The following is a 17,878-nucleotide window of genomic DNA, read 5'->3' as shown; positions in this document are numbered from 1 at the left end:
CTGATGCAACTCACTTTTTTATTTCCTGTGCAATTGCTTGTAGCCTAGAATTTAGACCAGAAGCTTTAGAAAAAATACTATTAGTGAAAACTCCCTCTAAAGAACTACTAGAGGCACATTGTGTATATAAGAACTATAAGATAAAAACTTCAGGAATAGAAGTATATATAAATCTAATACTATTAGATTTTGTAGGACTTGATGTAATATTAAGAATGGATTGGTTAGAAACATATAAAGCTATGATAGATTGTGAAAGTAAAATTATAACTTTACGATTCTCGAAAAAGAAATAAAAGTTATTGTTATCATTTTTTTAACAATTGAATGAACAAAAATATAGACAATGATCCTTCTGTGTGTTCCATACCCATTGTTTGCAATTTTCCTAATGTCTTTCCCATCGAACTCCTAGGTCTACCTCCCCCACGTGAGGTAGAGTTCCTGATTGAATTATTGCTAGAAACCCAGCTAACCTCGAAGCCGCATATAGCATGAGTCACACTGAGCTAACAGAGCTGGAACTAGCTTTATGATCTTATCACCTAGAAATTCATTCACGCTAGCCATTCTCCTTACGGCGCTCTGGTGTTGTTCGTAAAGAAAAAGGATGGTACCCTCGACTCTGCATAGATTATAGGGACCTCAATTGAGTGACTGTCAAAAGCAAGTACTCCTTACCCTGGATCAAAGACCTCTTCGATCAACTGCAAGGAGCCACAGTCTTCTTTAAAATCGATCTTAAAACTGAGTACCACCAGTTGAGAGTGAAGGAAGAATATATTATGAAAACTGCCTTTTGGTGTAGATATGGATTGTACGAGTTCAGGGTGATGTCATTCAGATTAACCAATACCCCAGCAAAATAAATCAAGTTTTTTGGCATGCACTGGATCGGTACGTGATCGTCTTTATTGATGATATTCTTGTGTATTCCAAAAGGCATGGGGAACACATTGTGCATTTGGCTAAAACGTTGGAGACTCTCCGCCAAAACAAACTATATGTAAAACTAAGCAAGTGCTCTTTTTGGTTAGATCGAGTTTCTTTTCTTGGTCATGTAATCTCAAGTGAAGGACTTTCTATAGACCCATCTAAGATGGAATCAGTGACCAACTAGAGTCTGCCTCCCAATATGGCCGAGGTATATAATTTCCTTGGCTTGACAGGCTACTACTACCAACGATTCATTGACAAATTTGCCAAGATTGTTGCCCCCATGACTCGACTCACCAGAAAGGGTGTACTCTTCATTTGGAATTATGCATGCAATGAAAGCTTCATTGAACTAAAGTGTCGTCTCACCTCTGCCCCTGTGTTGATCCTCTCAGATAATGAGGGAAGATTCCAAATTTACTGTGATGCATCTCATATTGGTTTATGTTGTATCTTGATGCAGCATGGCAGAGTAGTCGCTTTTAGATCCCAACAGCTCAAAGTTCATGAGCAGAACTACCGCACCCACGACCTGGAGCTGGCAGCCATTATCTTTACCCTGAAGATATGGTGGCATTACCAATATGGTTAAACTTTTAAAATCTACACTGACCATAAGAGTCTCAAATACATCTTTTCATAATGGGAGTTAAACATGTGACAAAGACGCTTGATGGATCTTCTGAAGGATTATAATTGTCAAATCATTTATCACCCCCGGAGAGAGAATGTAGTCGTCGATGCTCTATGTCGGCGAGAGCCTGCTGTGCTGGCCTAAACCATGGCCTCTAGTTGGAAGATAATGGACACTGTGCAATCACTCTGCCTTAGCTATTATGGTAAAGGCACCTACCTCGCCCAAATCCAAGCCCTGCTGGATATCTTTAAGAAGATCTGTGAAGCATAGGCCACAAACCTGGAACTCATCAAGAACTTGAGTAAGCTCACTACGGATGACTCTCCTAATTTTAGGATCTCTGATGACAGATTGTTCAAATTTTGGAACCAAATTTGGGTCCCCGATGCAGTATGCACAAATATACTTAAGACCGCCCATGCTTTAAAGTTGTCCATTCATCTCGAAAGTACCAAGATGTACCGGGACTTGAAACGACAATATTGATGGTCAGGAATGAAGAAGGATATAGTTTACTACATCTCCTAATACCTTACTTGTAAACGGATAAAGGCAGAACATCAAAGACCCGGTGGCTTGCTATAGGGTCTTCTAATTCCCGAATAGAAATGGTAGCACATGACTATGGATTTTGTCACCAATTTACCCAAGACCTGTTATATTCTAAATGCCATTTGGGTCATTGTGGATAGGTTGATCAAGACTGCCTATTTCCTGCCTATTTGAACCACAGAATCCACCAGTAAGTTAGCCTGCCTATATATGGATGAGATTATTCAATTTCATGGAATTCCCTTATCCATTATATCTGACTGCGACCCCCAGTTCACCTCCCATTTTTGGGACAGCCTCTAAGAAGCTTTGGGGTCTGGGTTGTACTTCAGCACTGCTTATCATCCCCAGATGGATAATCAGTCTGAGCGTACGATTCAAACATTGGAAGACATGCTACGTGCTTGCGTTGTTGACTTTAGTGATAACTGACATGAGTATCTTCCTCTTTATGAATTCACTTATAATAACAGTTACCATTCTAGCATCGGTATGGCTCCATATGTAGCTTTATATGGAAGGTCTTATCGTTCCCCTACTTCGTGGAGTGAAGTTCGGAACTAACGTCACTTAGGACTGGACTTCATTCTAGAAACCATAGAGAAGGTCATAATTACCCGCAAGAATTTGACAACTACCCAAACCTGCCAAAAGAGCTACACCAATAATCGTACGACCCTTGGAATTTGCTATGGGAGATCAAGTTTTTCTTAAAGTTTACCCCTACAAAAGCAAGATGCAGTTTAGAAAGAGAGGGAAGTTGAGCCCTCGTTATATGGGACCTTTTTTGATCGTCGAGCACATTGGACCCGTGGCTTACCGTCTCACTCTATCCTGGGAGTTTGCGAGTTTACATGATGTCTTTCATATCTTAATGCTCAAGAAATACCACCCTGATCCTTCTCATGTTATTCCTCATGATGAGGTATAGGTATAGGCCGATATGACTTATGAGGAGGTTCCTGTGGGAACTCTCTGGTGGACTAATAAGGTCTTACGTAATAAAACAATTCCCATGGTGAAGGTACGTTAGCAGCATCAAACCCTAGAAGAAGTAACATGGGAGTTGGAGGACAAAATGAGGAAAAAGTATCCAGACTTATTCGAGGCAAATTTGGGGACAAATTTTTTTTTAGGTGGGACAGATGTAACACCCCACCTATCACTGTGCTAAAATAATTTGGAAACTCTATTTATTTGGGCTTTTGGCCACCTTAAACTTAAATTGATTTATGTTGTTTAACATTTATCGAGATTTATAATTTTGATCTATTTTTATTTATATTTATTTTATTAGTTTTATTTTTAGTTTATTTTAAAATATTTTATTTCATTTTATTTTATTTTTAAGGAAAAATTTAGAAAAAAATTGGAAAGCGGGAAAATGAGGAAAAATTTACTCGCGGAAAAAATTCTGCGAGAAAGAAGTTTACCCACGCGAGTGTTGGGCACTTGCGTGCACAGTGGTCAGGGGCATGTGCACAGCGCACACGACCCATCAACACGCACGCACATATGGGACGTGCACACATCGCATACAATAAATCTGCACGCATAGCGCGGGGTCAGGACTTACACGTGCGTACTGCCACGTGCAGGCGGGCCATCCACGGATAACTTCGCACACGGATTGGCGCCGCACTTTGTGCGTGCACCGTTCGCACAGTAAGCCTGTGTGCCTGGGGCCTGTGAACAGTAGTCATGCGCTCACAACGCCAAGTATGACTAGGCCCTGCACATATACAGGCCTAACACTGCCACCTCGAACAGTGCACCGTCGTTGCCGATGGAGAAATTTTTTCTCCCTTGTTTTTCATGCCAATAATCTTTTCTCCTCTCTCTTTACTGGATTTCGTCACATGGCACGAATTCGGCGGTTCTAAAATTCTATAAATTGCCCTTCCCCTTCCCTTCCTCTCCACACTTCCATTTCTTCTATTTTTCAAAGGTTTAAAGAGAGAGAAAGAGATAGTAACTTAGTGAGAGAAGAAGAGAAAGAAAGGAAAAACAGTGAAGAAAAAAACATCAAGGTTTCGGTAAGGAATCTAGTATTATTTTTTATGTCTTAAGAAGTATTTTTAGATAAATAAATTTAATATGATTGTTATTTTGTTTGTTGTTCATGAGTCGAATTGTTCTAATTTTCTAGCATGCTATGTAAATTACTAATACTTGATGAATTTGTATGTAATATATGTAATATGTAGTCCGTAATAGTAAAAATAAAAAGAAAAGAAAAAGAGAAAGATGGAATGAAGCCTGTATGGTCCAAAGTGTCTTGTTAGGATTTTTATCTGAGGGATATTTGTTCCACTTGTCTTTTGGGGTGTCTATTCCCACTGGATGACGGTGTACCCTCTAACAAGAGTAGTATTGCACTATCTGTAGGGGTCACCCGTGGCTAAGTAATGTCGTGATTATAGATATCTATTAGGACAACTATGGTTGGTACGACCATGGTCATAGATCGTACCATGGTTTGGCTAGCCAGAAATGGACTTGAGCAAATTGTCGTATCTGTGTTTGATCTGGTCATTCCACTTGGGCAGTTGAAAATCTGTATATGCCCTTAGAGATGAAAGTTTGTAACTATTTCGAGAAGCATGACATGAAAAATCTGTGCATTTCATGAGTTATTTGATTTTTTCTATTATTTGGCATGGTATATTTATATTTAACTTTTAAAATCTTACAATGTTAATATAATACTGTTTTCCTTACTGAGCATATGGAACTCACTATTTCCATCCCTTCCCCCATATGAGAAAAAAAATGAGAAATCGCAAGTAGACATACCCTTGGAAATCTATGAGGATCCGGTGGATCCACAAGTCTGAGTGCATGACTGTTCTCACACTCTGATGAATTCCAATAGCATGGTGAAAGAAGTAGCCCTTATGTTTTGTATTTTATAGGCACTTTTGGCTTCAGTGATGTATGTATTTGGAACATTGTATATATATTTGTAAGATATTTGTTAAGCTTTAATTCCGCTACATAAATATTATCATGCACTCGTTATTTTGAATCTGTATCTAACACCTATTTGCCTTATTTGGCACTTGGGATGTCACATGTTATACGGATTAAAAGAGTCCCCTAAAGCATGGTTTGGACGATTTAGCCTTGTAATCAGAAAGCAGGGTTTCAAGCAAAGTAATTTAGATGATACTCTATTCTTGAAACACCTACAAGGGGAGATAACAGCTCTAATAATCTATGTTGATGATATAATAATTGTAGCGAATGATGAGGAAGAAATCTCTCAATTACAAAAGCGTTTAGCGACTGAATTTGAGATGAAAAATCTTGGGGGCTTGAAGTATTTTTTGGGGATTGAAATAGCTTGATCAAAACGAGGCATCTTTTTATCCCAAATGAAGTACGTGTTTGACTTGTTGTTTGAAATAGGAATGCTCGATTGTAGACCTACTAATACACTAGTTGCTCAAAACAATGGCTTGGGAGAATTTCCTAATAAGACCCCTACCAATAAAGAAAGGTATCAACGCCTTATGGGAATGCTAATCTACTTATCTCACACATGGCTGAATATTACTTATACAATGAGCTTGTTGAATCAATTCATGCATTGTCCTAGTGAAGATCATATGAGTGCTGTGTATTTTACAGCACTTGAAGTTTTCTCCAGGAAGAGGACTAATGTTAAAAAAAAACCAACATCTGCACATTGATGGTTATACAGATGCAGATTGGGCAGGTAATATTACTAATAAAAAATCTACATTTGGGTACCTCACTTTTGTGGGGTGCAATCTGGTTACTTTAAGGAGTAAAAAATAGAAGGTGGTTACTTTATCCAGTGTAGAAGCCGAGTTTAAAACCATGGCTAAAGGATTGTGAGAGCTAGTTTAGTTAAAAAGATTATTACACGAAATTGGATATTCATCTTAGGACGCGATAAACCTGATTTGTGATAATAAGGCAGGCATAGCAATAACACAAAATCTAGTTCAACATGACTGCACTAAACATGTTGAAGTGGACTGACATTTCAACAAGCAGAAACTCGAAGACAAGGTAATTCAATTTTATGAAGTCAGAAGACCAGCTAGTAGATATACTTACAAAGGCTATCTCTAACAAAATATTTCACAACTCACTTAACAAATTGGGCATTGAAGATATCTACACATAAAATTGAGGGAGAGTATGGATGAGCAATTATCGGAATCCCAGAATAATTACTGATCGAGAAATTATATGAATTACAAAATAATTGATGAAATAATTATAGGAATCATAAATATTTTCATTACCAAGTTAGTCGTAAATCATTCCAGTATTTTGCCTAAATTAATGTGATTAGTTTCTTCTAAATTAGGTTCATGTAAAGATTATATATAGTCCTAATCTAACATAAGGAAAAAATAAGAAAAAATATTTTTGTCTATTTTTCTTCTCTCTTTAACAAGAAGGACATCTATGATTTCGTCAGTAAGTGTCTCACTTGTTAGAGAGTAAAGGTTGAGCACCAGAAACCTGGTGGTTTACTACAATCCTTGCCCATCCTAGAATGGAAATGGGAGCACATCACTATGGACTTTGTGATGGGAATACCAAGAACCATATTGAAATATGATGTAATATGGATCATTGAGGACGCCAATGAAATCAACCCATTTTCTGCCTACGAAGACCACAAATCCTCTAGACAAGCTTGCCAAGTTATACATCAAGGATATAATCAGACTCCATGATATTCCAACATCAGTGATTTCTAATAGAGATTCCTGGTTTACTTTTAGATTTTAGACAAGTCTCTAATAGGCTCTAGACATTACACTATCCTTCAGTACAACTTTGCACCCTCACGTGGCTGGGTAATCTAAAAGAACCATCTAGACTTTGAAGGATATGCTTTGAGATTGTGTTTTAGAAATAGAAGAAAATTGAGATGATCATAATCCACTAATTTTGCTAACAACAACAGTTTTTAGTCTAACATTAGTATGGCTCCATATAAAACTCTTATGGTAAACCCTGTAAATCTCTAATGATGTGATAAAATAGAGATAACAACCCCATATCACTAAGGGGCTGAAGCAATCACGAAAGAGAGTGAGGAGAACTCCTGATGATTTTGACCTAAGGAAAAGATCAATGGCTAAGCCATAATAACAAACTAACCAGAAGGTGCCCGAGACTAGAAAGTTATTGGGTCTCATAGGCCAAGAGAGGTTGGGTCTGAGAATTCAAATCTAAGGGGAATTTCCACCCCTCATATGATTTGGGTACCTACGCAGGAGCCCAACACACATGGACATCCCATCGCGCACGTACAGGAAGAGCCCACACACTTAGGCAACATACACCTATGTGAAGGGCCCCTACGCAAGTAAAGAAAAAGAACACTCGTTGGCTCGCTTCGTACACATGAAGAAAGCAACCCGCACACAATGCATGCGCGAGGATACTACGCACGAGGATGAACAGCACACGCCAGTAGGCTATGTTCACGGGTGGGCTGCACACGCCTACATATAATCAAGCGCACATGTGGGTGTGCCAGCCGCACATGCCATTTAAGTGGCCTGAATTACAACAACCTATATGAAGTTTTAGCCTTTTTTCATTTTTTCCATGTGTTTATTCATCAAAATCACATGGGGTAAAATCTACATTATTTTATTAATTAATTTATTATTATTTAAATATAATTTTATCTCTTAGGATTATTTAATTAATGTTTTAAGTTCTAGATTGGGATAGACTTTTATCTTTGAATTATTTTATTAATTTCTAAGTCTTTGTAATCATTTAGAATTATCCTAAGAAAAGCCTATATAAAAGCCTTTGTCCGCTGGTTGTAAACACATTATTCAAAATATCAATAATGAAGCTTTTGCTTAAATTAGCTTTGATAATTTTTCAAGTTATTCAAGTGTCTTTAAGTTAGGAGCTTTATATTGTTTCATTGAGCAAGGAATCAATATTTACTTATCGGGTAAGTATGTGGTGTCTTTTTCTACTTTTTTATTTTTCTAATTATTTGGATAAGCTTTTGATACACTGATTGTGATTCTAATAGGGAGGGTTATAGGTAATTAAGTTTTTTATTTGCTAAATATAGTGCGTTCAAGATCAAGGTGTTTTCAATTCATAGAGTAAACGCACACCACCTCACGTTATTTGGTATAAGAGCTTGGGCACCTACTTTGACCTACTATGTTATTTTGCTTTACATTATCTTTGCATAATTAACAACAAAACAACTCATTGCTAATTTGTTTTACTTGTGAAATTTCATCCCACTTGATTCTATCCTGTTCGTTTATTCAAGTGATAGATTGTTGGTGTTATTGAGTCAAAAAAAAAATAAAAAATTACAAAATCAAAGAAAACTAGTTGCACCCCATAAGGCAACTTGAGTCATTCTATTTCATCATAAACAAAAGAAGAACAGTTGCCTACCTGTATGACGAAAACTTTCAATTTGTCGAAAGAAGAGTACCTCACCTTACAGGTGTAAGCGAAAGCTTTTGTTTTGCATTTACAAGAGCAAGGAAGATTAACCGTCTTTTCAAGATGCGTGAAAATCATTGCTCCATGCTTTGATTTGAAAGCATTGCACCATTGAGTCTGTATATATTTAGCATAGAGAAACTTAATTATTCGTAGAGCATAGCCAGCATCGGGTAGTATAAATAGGAAAACCTTCTGGTTATATCCATCGGGATTGATCGGATCCTTTATACTGTAAGTACGAATCGTTTCTTTGTGCTCAAGTTTTTATCTATGATATCTCATTCCTAGCTTCCTGAGAATAGTTGCCAACCAGTTGATCCAAAACATGCAACCATAAAATTTTATTTAAATAAAATGGACTGCATAAAAATAAACATCCTTTAGATTAAAATTTCAAAAATAAATACCACTATATGAAACAGTTGATCCACATGATTTAAAACTAATTTATAATAATTCTTAACAAGTAGATTCATCCTCAAGCTAGGGGACAATCTTCACATCTCACTAGCTGCTAACCCTATTAGGATTCCCTAACCTGAAAAGACAATGAGGATTGGGGTGAGTTTTACGCAACTTAATAAGAAACACAGTACTAATAGACCATCAATAATATTTGAAAACCCTTTTTAAATACTTTCAGTGAAAATCTTTTTACAAAATGCAATGTGTTATTTTAGAAAACTTTTTTATCAATAAAATAAAAATAGTCAATCAATCGATACCATACAATCAATCCATCGATCCTAATCTCACAATTCTTACCCTGTAATTCCCTACATTACAATCGATACATGCAATCCTCAATACCATAGTTGTTCCCATCTTCCAAACCTCGATACCCCATACAATTCCATACAAATCAAGAACATGCAAACCTCTACACACATCTGGGATTGACTATGATGGCTGACTCTGATACTAGATTGACTCACAGACTCTTCTTCTTTATTAAATTTTTTACGTTCACTTATATGTTTAATTAGGTTTACATTACCATACCTACACGTGCAACCGCTACCATCTATTTCTAAGAAGGGCAATATGGACATCAACTAGCTATAGACAGGTGCACAATCAATCACAATAATAATAACAATATATTACCCATAAAATCATGCATTCACACTTTCTCTTCCGTTGCCATCATCCATGCCCATGGGCCCTAAAGTATGGATAGCAATCAATTCAAAGTCCTAAGGACAACTGAACCACAGTTCCAATATGGAACTTAATAACTAGCACCCATAGCCTAATGGCTCTAAACCAACACCAATGCCCCTCCAAAGAAATCAGATGGACCAGATTTACAAGACTACTTGGTGAATTAAGTTTTATTATACACTTGGACACATCTTTCTTTTTAGACATAATCCCTAAATTATCCTAGACCTAATCAACCTAACTCTATTGTTTCCCCCATTTTTGCCTTCTCATGTTCTTACCATAGTGTACCTGTACCTTACCGTATCATTAACAATCCCTTTACCATTTTCCCTTTACAGTTCATGCATTCCATTACAATTAATTTTTAATTGCTTTAGCAATAATAACCTTTACAATTCAATAAGGAAACAATGTATATACAACAAAATAAAGAAACTTAAATACAAGCATACCCTTTTAAATTAAGCCCTAATTTTATCTAGGTGATTTAATCTATTTGTTAATTTTCATCTTATTATATTTTTAATTATTTATATTCTATTCCAATTTTTCTATGTAATAATATTAATATTAATTATGTTAATTTCCTAGTTTATTCGTTTTATTTTATGTTACCTTATTTTCTTTTAATTTCTATTATTTTAAATTAGATTATTTAAATTCAATTTATTCTTAATTTACTGAATATCTATCTTAGGCTATTTTACTGAATCTTCTTTTAATTAATTACTTTTCCATATTTAATTATTTATAATTAATAAATTATCAATAATTTATTAGTTATAATTTTCTTTCTTCTTATTTTGCTACCAAATTCCCCATTTTGGTTTCCTAATTTCTATTAAATTATTTGTCCCATTTCTATTCTTAATTTTTTTTTTTTTATAATTTCTCAATTTATTGGTTTCATCTTTTTTTAAGTTACATTTTAGGCTAATTTACCAAATTTTTTATTAAATTAATTATTTAAAATTTCTTATTGAAAAATAAGAAATTAAGAATAATTTAAGAATAATTTATTATTTATAATTTCCCTATTTTATTATTTATTAGTTTCTATTTCCACTTATTTCTTTTATTCTAGTATCCTAAAATTAATTAATTTATTACCCAATTTATTCTCATTTATTTAACCCAATTGTTTCCTTTATTTCTCTAAGATATTTTATTCAAATTCCATTTTTCGAATTCCTCTATTTAATTAATCTTATTTCCAAATTATTATAAATTAATACATATATATTTTCTATCTATTTTCTTTCCAATTATTTCCTAATCCCTTTTTCTTCATTTTCTGTTAGTTTCCTAATTTTTTTTCCCTTTTTCTAAATTTCCATTTTCTTCTCTCAAAAACCCGAAGGCCATTAACCTCTGCGCATGCTGGTGCCTAGACGGGGAATAAATCCTGCGAATCCGAATTCATGTCTCCAGGCCCGTGCCCACGCATCCCTCTCGGCGTCTAGGCAGGTTACCAGAGCATGCGCGCGCCAGGGCATTTGCCTCTGCACATGCTGGTGCCTAGACGCGTCTCCCGCGCGCGCCCGCTTGCTCAGCAGACTGTGTCTGTGTGCTGTCCCGACACTTTGACACCCAGGACCCGACGCGGAGAGAGGCAGATTGCCTCCCCTGCTATCCTATGCCATTTTCTTCCATTTTTCTTCTTTTGTGATTTCTAATCCTAAAACACCAAACACATTAGCCAACATTAAAATACAACAAAAAATCAATAAAAACACCAATTAATTACAAAAAATCACACGAACACACACATACACACACACACTCTGTTTTCCGTTAAAATCATGTTTTGCCACCGTTTTCACCAAAATTTACCTTCTAAATGCATATCGAAAATCCATTAAAAGCGTTCAAGAAAGTACTACAATTCGCACCTCAATGGAGACCAAATTTGGGACCAAACACATGAGCCATTTGCCCCCAATCGCCCAAGACATGTCTGCAATACGCCATGACAGAATCTGTAGAGCTGGGTGTGTTTGCAGCGACTTCAGTAGCATTCGGGAAAGAATCAGCTGCAGTAAATTAATGGATAATGATCTTAACACATAAGGGAGTGTCTAAGGACTCTCTGATTACAAGAAAACAATAGAAGGATAGCGAAAAGACCATAAGAACAACACCTACCTGCAGCAGGTGTGCATTGACAATGGGAACGGGAGTAGCTTCTATTCGAAGCTTGTTGCGCATTCTGGGTGGGTTTCTTTGCTAAAGAAGATCATGGACAGCAAGAGGAAGGAAGAATGAAGCTCCAGAAGTCCAGATCCCCATCACCCAGGAGAAGGAAACTGATTTATTCTCAGGAGAGCACTCCGCGCACGGATGCTTCGTTTTCGTTCTCTCTCTCCTGTTTTCTCTCTTTCTTTTCTGTCTCTCTCTCTCCACTTTCCATTTCTTTTTTTCTCTCTCTCTTCCAGATAAGAATGAAGAGAAGACGACAAAGTGAAAGGCAGATAAACGCATGGGATCCTTGTTGTGTCTTTTAAGACTAATGTGCACGTCCTGCCTAACACCCCCTCCATTAATGTACTTAAATGATTTAAAAATTCTATTTATTACGGTAAATATAATTAATTTATGATGTTTAATATTTATTGTATTTCATAATTTTAGTTGATTTTTTAATTATTTAATTTTTATTCAATTTTATTTTAATTAATTTAATTTAATTTAAAGTCTAACTTATTTAAATAAAATATAAAAATTGAGAAAAAAATCGAAAAACAGCAAATTGGGAAGAAAATCCTGTGAAAAAAATCTTGTGGGGAGTTAAGTTGCTTGCGTGAGTGCTCAGCACTGTGCACACGAGCACGCTTCTAAGTTGTTTAGATTCTGGAAAACGGATTGTTTAGATTTTGGAACAGAATTTGGGTCCAAGATGCATTACGCACAAATGTACTTAAGATCGCCCATGCTTCTAAGTTGTCCATTCATCCTAGAAGTACGAAGATGTACCGGGACTTAAAATGACAATATTGGTGGATAAGAATGAAGAAGTATATTGTTGACTACGTCTCTCGATGCCTTACTTGTCAACAGATAAAGGCAGAACATCAGAGATCCAGTGTCTTGCTACAGGGTCTTTCGATTCCCGAATGGAAATAGGAGTATGTGACTATGAATTTTATCATTGGTTTACCCAGGACCTGTTCTGGTCGAAATGCCATTTGGGTCATTGTAGATAGGCTGACCAAAATTGCCCATTTCCTGCATATTCAAACCACATATTCTACTAGTAAGCTAGCCCACCTATATGTGGATGAGATTGTTTGACTTCATGGAGTTCCCTCATCCATTGCATCCGACCATGACCCCTGGTTCACCTCCCACTTTTAGGACAGCTTCCAAGAAGCCTTGGGGTCCGGGTTGTACTTTGGCGCCATTTATCATTCCCAGACAGATGGTTAGTCTGAGCATACGATTCAGACATTGAAGGACATGTTGCGTGCTTACGTTCTCGACTTTAGTGATAACTAATGTAAGTATCTTCCTGTTTGTGAATTCACTTATAATAACAGTTACCATTCCAGCATCAATATGGCCCTGTATAAAGCTTTGTATGGAAGGTCTTGTCGTTCCTCCACTTACTGGAGTGAAGTCGGGAATGAGCATCACTTAGGACCAGACTTCATTCATGAGACCATAGAGAAGGTCGCAATCATCCGTAAGAATATGAAAATTTCCTAAAGTCGCCAAAAGAGTTACGCTGATAATCATAGGTGACCCTTGGAGTTTGCTGTGGGACATTAAGTTTTCCTTAAAGTCTACCTCTACAAAGGCAAGATGCGATTTTGAAAGAGAGGGAAGTTGAGCCCTCGTTATGTGGGACCTTTTCTGATCATCGAGCGCATTGGACCCGTGGCTTACCACCTAACTCTGTCACGGGAGTTCGCGAGTTTACATGATGTCTTTCATGTTTCGATGCTTAAGAGGTACAACCTTAATCCTTCTCATGTTATTCCTCATGATGAGTTACAGGTACAGGCCAATATGACCTATGAGGAGGTTCCTGTGTAAATTCTCGGGTGGACTGATAAGGTCTTACGTAATAAGATGATTCCCATGGTAAAGGTACGTTGGCAGCATCACGCCCTAGAAGAAGCGACATCGGAGTTGGAGGATGAAATAAGGAAAAAATATCTCGACTTATTCGAGACGAATTTGGGAATCAAATTTGTTTAGGTGGGAGGGATGTAACACCCCACCTATCACTGTGCTAAAATGATCGGAAAACTCTATTATTAGGGCCTTTGGCCACCTTAAACTTAAATTAGTTTATGTTGTTTAATATTTTTCGAGATTCGTGATTTTGATCTATTTTTATTTTTATTTATTTTACTTGATTTTATTTTAAAATATTTTATTTTATTCTATTTTACTTCAAAGAAAAAATTTAAAAAACAATCGAAAAATGGTGAAACGGGAGAAAATTTACTCGCGGAAAAAATCCTGGGAGAAAATAGTTTGCCCATGCGAGTGCTAGGCACTGTGTGCACATGCATGCGCTCACATTAGCCGCGGGGTGTGCGCACAGTGCGCATGTCCCCTCTGTGCGCACGGCACGGGGTTAAGACCTGCGCGCGTGTCTTGTCGCACACTGGCGAGCCGTTCGCCCGTCATTTCGCGCACGGACTAATGTCGCGCACTGTGCGTGTGATGTTCGTACAGTAGGCCTACGCAGACAGGCCCTATACACTTAAGGCCTACGTGCATGGTGCCCAATACACTTAGGTCTTGCACGCACGCGGCAGTAGGACTGTGTGCCTGCAGGCTAGCCTATAATGCACTGGCCAAGCATTGCCACCTCAAGTAGTGCACCACCGCTGCCACTGCCGGTGGAGGAAATTTTTCTCCCTTATTTTTTGTGCCAAAAATCTTTTCTCCTCTCTTCATTGAATTTTTTCACTTGGCGCAAATCTATTGGTTCTGAAATTCTATCAATTTCTGTTCCATTTCCCTTCCTTTCCACACTTTCATTTCTTCCATTTTCCAATGGTTTAGAGTGAGAGAAAGAGAAATAGTAACTTAGTGAGAGAAAAGAGAAAGAAAGGGAAAACGGTGAAGAAGGAAACATTAAGGTTTCGGTAAGAAATCTAGTTTCATTTTCTACGTCTTAAGGAGTATTGTTAGATAAGTAATTTAATATGATTGTTATTTTGTCTGTTTTTCATGCCTCTGTGCTCAAGTGAGACAAATTGTTCTGATTTTAAAGCCTGCTATGTGAATTACTAACACTTGATGAATTTGGATGTAATATATGTAATATGTAGTACATAATAGTAAAATTAAAAAGAAAAAAAAAAGAGAATGGTGAAGTGAATCCTGTATGATTCAAAGTGTATCTGTATTGATATGCATATTGCATCAAATGTCTCATTAGGCTTTTTATCTCCTTCGGGGTATCTATTTTTTCCTCCCTTATCTGGTCTAGAAAGACGTAAGAGGACCGCTCATAGTGGATTACAGCATGCCCTCTAACGAAAGTGGTATCGCACTATCTGTAGGGGTCAGTCGCAGCTAAATAATATAGTGACTATAGATATCTGTTAGGACCACTATGGTTGGTACAACCGTGGTTATAGATTGTATCATGGTTTGGCTAGCCGGAAGTGGGCCTGAGCAAATTACTATATCTGTATCCGATCTGGTCATTCCACTTGAGCAATTGAAAATCTGTATCTGCCCTCAGAGATGGAAGTTTATAACGACTTCGCGAAACATGACATAAAAAATCTGTGCATTTCATGGGTTATTTGATTTTCTCTATTATTTGACATGATATATGTATATTTGATTTTCTGTGCTAATGTATTATTTTGATATTTAAATAAATGATTTCTTTTTAATTATGAGTTAGGTAAACAAGGAATCTAAATGGTGAGATGAAAAACTAAACTTTTGAACTCTTACGATGTTAATTTAATATTATTTTTCTTACTGAGCATATGGAACTCACTTTTTCTATCCCCTCCAGATGAGGAAGAAAACGAGCAACTGCAGGCAAACCTACCCTTAAAAGTCTATAAAGATCTCGTGGATCTGCAAGTCTGAGTGCTTGACTGTTCCCGCACTCTAATGAATTCCAATAGCATGGCGAAAGAAGTGGCCCTTATGTATTGTATTTTATAGCCTTATTTTGGCCTCAGTGATGCATGTATTTAAAACAATATATATATATTTATAAGGGATTTATTAAGGTTTGATTCTGCTGCATAAATATTATCATGTACTCATTATTCTGAATCTGTATTTGACACCCATTTGCCTTAATTGGCACCTAGGATATCACACTTGTTGTTAAGACAATCATGGCAGTACGACAGAGATGTTAGACATCTTGGTGGAAAAGTCATTATTCCATACAAATAGGGGGTCTCACCCATGTCTTGACTCCCTTAGGATGGAGGGAAGCATATGAAGACCAGCTCAAAATTATGGAGTCCTATGATGAGTTCATAGGACGGCAAGCAGAGGGAAATAATGTCCCCATAGGGACCAGGAATTATTTCCTCGTCTAGTAGCAAACAGATGTTCCTAGTTAATTTATAGATTACTTGGTGTTTTCCTTAACCTCTTTGTCCTTGGATGAGAAAGTTTTAAAAAGTACAGATTCGAGGACGAATCCTCTCAAAGAAAAAGGGGATTATGTGATAATAATTGAGAAAATTCCTAGAGATAAACAGGAGGTTCATGTGACCAACGAAGGGTAGAAAAGGTTAAACAACAATGAGCTTTATGGATATATTTGAAAGTGTTCTCGAACAGAAAGTGCTCAAGTTGAATCCACCCAGGTACAAGGCCAAGGTAGTGAATTAAGATTAAAGAAATCTGAACCTTTGCCTAAAAGGATTCAAAATAAAAAAAAGACAAGAAACGAGAAAATTATTGAATCTCACGGCCAAGAAAGATTCGCCCCACGAATCCTAGACTAAAAGGAAGCCTAATAAGTGATTTGAGTGTGGATACCCATTGGATACGACTATTTTCCCCTTCACTCGGATGGCCAAGCACGTAGGTTGTGCATGTAGTAGCACTCACACGCCCTGCAATGCTTATTTAAGCATGCGATAGCCCACCCGCATACAGAGCATCCATGTGTGTGCGAACAGCCAGCTCTGTATGCCACAACACGCACGAGCATACACATAGATAGCTTGTCGCATGTGCGTGCCATGAGCATGTACACTGTAAGCCAGGTGCACGTCCAGCTCTAGCGTTCGCGCAAAGGAGACCTGTGAGGTTGCACAACCTGCCCGTGCGATCACGCGGCCCATATATGCGACCCATGTGTGCCCTACTTCCCATGTGTCAAGCCATCTTTAAGTCCCTTTTGGACTCTTTTTCTCCCTTTTCTAAGTCCCACAAGGTTTCTAAAAATTCAACAATTATCTGTGTGATATAAATGGCAAAATTGGAGCATTTCTACTCAAATTTGAAGTCCAAGGAAGATCAAGATACTTGAAGAGTTAGATAAGGAAAAAATATTATTTTATTATTTTGATTATTTTAATTAAGTTTAGGATAAGACTTAATTATTTTGATTTTTTTTATAATTGTTTTCTAATTAAATTTTGTTCAAGAGTTTGGATAGGAGTTTTAAATCCTATCCTAATTAGAACTAGTAAATAAAAACCTATATAAAGGCTTAAGTCTCTAAGATGTAATCACAACTTTTAGATTAATAAATTTTTAAGCTTTTGCTTTCTTCAAAATTAGTTAAGGTTAATTTCTTTGAGTGTTCATCAAGTTCTTTAAAGGTAGGGAGCCACCTGATATTTTATTGAGTCGAGGAGTTAGGATTGACTTATCGGGTAAGTCGTGGTGTCTTTCCTTCTCTTTTTACATTTCTATTTCTTGTTTTGGCATGCCATATATGATGCGATAATAACTGAAGAAAAGACTAGTGATAAACAGAAGGTTGCTGTGACCACTGAAGGACAGAAAATGTTAAACGATAATTAGCTTCCTGCATATATTCATAAGTGTTCCTAGACAGACAGTGACCAAACTGAATCCACCAGGTACAAGCCCAAGAAAGCAAATATGAGTTTATTACATCTGAATCTTGGTCTAAAGAGA

General features: G+C 36.9%; 1 long non-coding RNA gene across 2 annotated transcripts; it reads right to left on the bottom strand.

The window, feature by feature from the left end:
• Window positions 1–8,927: 8,927 nt before the first annotated feature.
• On the bottom strand, window positions 8,928–12,276 carry LOC110813849 (uncharacterized). Of its 2 annotated transcripts, XR_015813556.1 has the most exons (4): window positions 11,927–12,276; window positions 11,674–11,814; window positions 11,151–11,459; window positions 8,928–9,152 (listed from the first exon to the last, which is right to left on the bottom strand). It is a non-coding gene; the product is annotated as an uncharacterized LOC110813849 (long non-coding RNA). The 2 variants fall into 2 exon arrangements; XR_002539546.2 differs by lacking the exon at window positions 8,928–9,152 and having other exon boundaries at window positions 10,875–11,459; window positions 11,927–12,265.
• Between the last annotated feature and the right edge of the window lie 5,602 nt (window positions 12,277–17,878).

Source organism: Carica papaya, chromosome 7, assembly GCF_054855325.1.
Source record: "Carica papaya isolate Zhongbai chromosome 7, ASM5485532v1, whole genome shotgun sequence".
NCBI classification, from domain to species: domain Eukaryota; kingdom Viridiplantae; phylum Streptophyta; class Magnoliopsida; order Brassicales; family Caricaceae; genus Carica; species Carica papaya.
This window is presented reverse-complemented; position numbering and strand designations above follow the sequence as displayed.